Consider the following 3790-nt stretch of genomic DNA (forward strand, 5'->3'; position numbering starts at 1 on the left):
GCTTCCCTAAACAGGGCCCCTCTGTTAGAGCAACAACTGCCTCCCCCGGGGAGAGGCGGGTGGGAGCCTCCCCGCTTTGCAGCTGCTTCTACTTATTTTGAACAAGAAGAGCAGAAATGTCAGTCCTCCATGCTGCCTGTGAGGTGTCCGGGATCACCACACACTCCCTTGTTTAGGGTGATGCTTCTCAGGGATGGGGCAGTAGTTTGGGAAGGCGGAGGGAGCTTATGTCCTGCTGGTTGGCAGGAGCAGGGCTGCCCTGGGGGCCCAGCCATTCCCCCAGAGGGGCCACTGTGAGGCTTTGGCACCCCACAAAGCCTCACAGGTTTTCTAGCACCTGTACTGTTTTCTAGCTGAACCCCCTTTTTGCTTCCTGCCATGATTAAAAAAGATGTTCTCTTGTGTAAAATGCCTCTTCCTCAGCATCGGTCCAGGGAGAATTATAGTTTGCAGTTGCACTGACAGTACAGAAGGACATGACAGATAAAGCCTGAATTTAAAAGGAAAAAAAAAAAAACCCACAAGAAGAAGCCTATATAAAATATTTGTTGTGGTCCTTTCAAGATCCTTGGAAAAAGATTCCTGTGCTGTGAAGATGTTTTATCTGACTGGGCGCCTCCCCATGCCTCTCTTTGATACCTGAACCAAAACATTCAAAGTAGGAGACTGTCATAGCGGATGACAAGAAGAAGGAGATGAACATTTACAGTTCATAAGCCTGACCTCTTCTCTTCTGCCAGGCAATTTCCCAGATATATATGACAGGGAGCGTGAGGGAGGGTGTGTACGGAAAGTATTTCCACAGCTGAGCTCTTCTTAGAGAAAAACATCTATTTATTAATGAGCATTTTTCACCCTGAGGTTTCTAATGGCCAATTAAAGTTCCTTGAGCCCCCTTTTGTTTTAGACTCTTCTCATTCCCTAGAACAGGAAAGGGTGTTTTTAGGATTATTCAGCCTTCCTTTCTTTAAAATCCTCTCTGGGCCCTGGTCGGTCAGGAGATAAGATCTTTTCTGTTAGTATCTGCCAGAGCTGGTAAAGAAGAGCACCAGTGTTTGGTACATAACATAAAAGCTGTAAAATTTTAGTCGGGGACATCTATCTTGTATATGTCAGGCAGTGCTTATGTTTGTGTTTATGGCTTTTTGGTAGTCCAAAAAAGAAGTTATGTCTTTTCAGATCATTGTGGCTGGGCAGAAGATATTTAGTGAGCCTCATGATGCTACAGTATCTTCTGCTCTGGCTAAACCTGGTGCATGTTTCTTTGCTGTGTTGAAAACATGGCTGTAAGGAAAACGTAAGGCTGTTGCCTTGGCCACTTTGTATGGTTCCTTGTAGAGTTCCTCCTCCCTGTAAGGTGGAAATTATTCTACCCTGTTGACTCTTCTTGAGCTAGGCTTCAGCTAGACTTCACCTTAAGGGGAAGCGATCACTTTGCAAAACCACAATCTTGTTAGTCATACCCCTACCGGGCTAGATAGCGGTTAGAGAAACCCTTCCTTGATTCAAGCCAAAGCACTTCATGGATGGACTGGGGCTCAACTGGAGACAGCACTTGACTGGTATTTTGAATAATACAGTCTAAACTTTCAGTGCTTGGTGTTTTTTATAAAGCTGCTTTTCCTGTCAAGTGGCTGCCTGGGAATCTGAGCTTTCCTTTAAAAATAGTTTTTTAGCTCTCTTGACCGGGAAGAAAACTGTGAAACCATGAGAAGGTTTAACTCTTCCTTCCTCAGCTACGGCTGAGGGCTGCATAGGGCTGCCGTAATGGGCAAGGGATGGCTGGAGTCACCTGTGTTGCGACCATGTATCTGAAACATCTTCAGTACAGACGGAGGGACAAGACGTGGCAATGCATCCTTTATATCACCGTATAGAATCATTGATATTGCAGAGTCACTGGCTGCTGCTAAGGACAGCCTGACAATGCTTTTTGCACCAAAAAACTATTCTGGGTGCTTAATGTATTCACATACTTCAAGATATGCAAAGGAGGTACTTTCTGGAGGGGTGACATTCCCCAATTAAATCAAAATGTGCATTTAGAAATATGAAAATGTTCATACCACCTATCATACCAGTGGTTGCAGGAATATGGTGATCTCTGAATCTCACCGGATCGCAGAGGGTTGCTCTTGCATGCTGCCACCCCTTCAGGCTCCTCGTTGGCAGGTGGTGAAATGCATCTTCTTGGTTTTTCTTTTAATTTTTGTGCACCTCTGCTGTCTGCTAGCCTAGTACTCATTAAAGGGACACTGCAGAGGCATAAAAAGTACCAAACAAGAAGGTTTTGGAAAACTCTTGTCCAAAGCACATTTAGTATGATCTGCCATAGTTGTATACCTTTTCCTCTCCCTTCTCATTGCCGTGGTCTCAGGCTCTCGACCTCTGTCGGTTCCTTTTCCCAAACTGTATGATATTTTTCCACTGTAGAACTTTGCTATCTAATATTAATGAAGAGTAGAGCAGCTCCATTTCTGTCCATGCCCAACACCTGCAAGTGAATCTGCAGTCCTGTCACTGTGAGGTAGCTGCTGTTACAGCATAAGGACATAGTGGGACAGCCACCACTATGAAAACTAATTCTCCATATTTGAAGTGAACTGCTTGGATGATGAGAAATAACATGAGAACAGAGAGACACAGAGATTGAGCATTCCCTGCTTTCATCCCATGAACACAAAGGCTCTTGTTCACTGCAAATGGCAAGTACCTTGTGGGCACGACAGGCTGCAGAACTGCTGTCCCGCTAAAAGACAAGGTCTTTGCATGAAATTAGGTAACTAGCTGCTCCTTTTGCATACAGAAATCCCTCATTTGTGTGCGGAAATGTTGCTTGTTTGTGTAACTGTTTGCTCACGCAAAATTTACCTCTTGAACTTTGTCCTGAAGAGACCTGCTGAAGAGTTACAAACCTCACATCGCCATTACAGTGGCACGTTGTGGGGAAACCCGGCGCACAGTCCAGACCAAAACAAAAAGGGAATCGGAGAAAACACAGCTCTATTCTGAAGCATGCTGATATTTCATATTCTAGTACCCATTTAGCAAACAAGCCATGGAAAAGACAGGAGCCATGAGACATTTGATACAAAGGGTGTAAAAGAAGGCTCAGAGGGGAAGACAGAAGGAAAAGGGAAAATGAAGGTCCAGTTTGACTAATCGTGTTCAATCTTCCAGTCAACAAAATACCCTTCAGACATAGGCATGCTACTTCAAAACTTCTCCGTCTCTCCCCCACAACATCAAACTGAAAGAGTTTGAGTCCCTGACTGACAGAATAACTTTCTGCACTCCCCAGCTATGTATTCATCCACTTTAAAATAACTTGGTGGGTGACAAGTTATTTTCTTAATCTCCCTGTTTTCAGCTTGCTGCTAAATCAGTTTTCTCGTTTTCTGCACAGGGGCTGCTTATCCCCTGTGCTGAATGCAAACACTCCTCCATAACTTAGGACTTGTTGAACAAGTATATTTAAGTTACTACAACTCATGGAGAAGTAACATAATATGCAGTGAAAATAAACAGGGCACCACATAAAACTGTGTTATCTTCCATGTCAGCAATATTTAGGAAGGAAATTATTTGGAAAGAAAATGTTAGTTTGTATTAGGTAGCATAATGTGTGACTGAAGAAGAGTCAAATAGCCATTTTAGAAACTTGGAAATACTATACGTTTCCAAGCGGAATAGAGCTCTAAATAACAAACCACCGTGTTGGTCGGCCCCACTGCAGCAGGAACTTGGGCACCACAGGGTGACCACTCTTGTACGTAAAGTTGAGGGTGTG

General features: G+C 44.0%; 1 protein-coding gene across 1 annotated transcript in view; it reads left to right on the top strand.

The window, feature by feature from the left end:
- TEAD1 (TEA domain family member 1 (SV40 transcriptional enhancer factor)) overlaps nucleotides 1–3790 on the top strand; it is a 161914-nt gene that overhangs the window by 109061 nt on the left and 49063 nt on the right.

This window comes from Pygoscelis adeliae, unplaced genomic scaffold, assembly GCF_000699105.1.
Source record: "Pygoscelis adeliae isolate BGI_AS28 unplaced genomic scaffold, ASM69910v1 Scaffold171, whole genome shotgun sequence".
NCBI lineage: Eukaryota > Metazoa > Chordata > Aves > Sphenisciformes > Spheniscidae > Pygoscelis > Pygoscelis adeliae.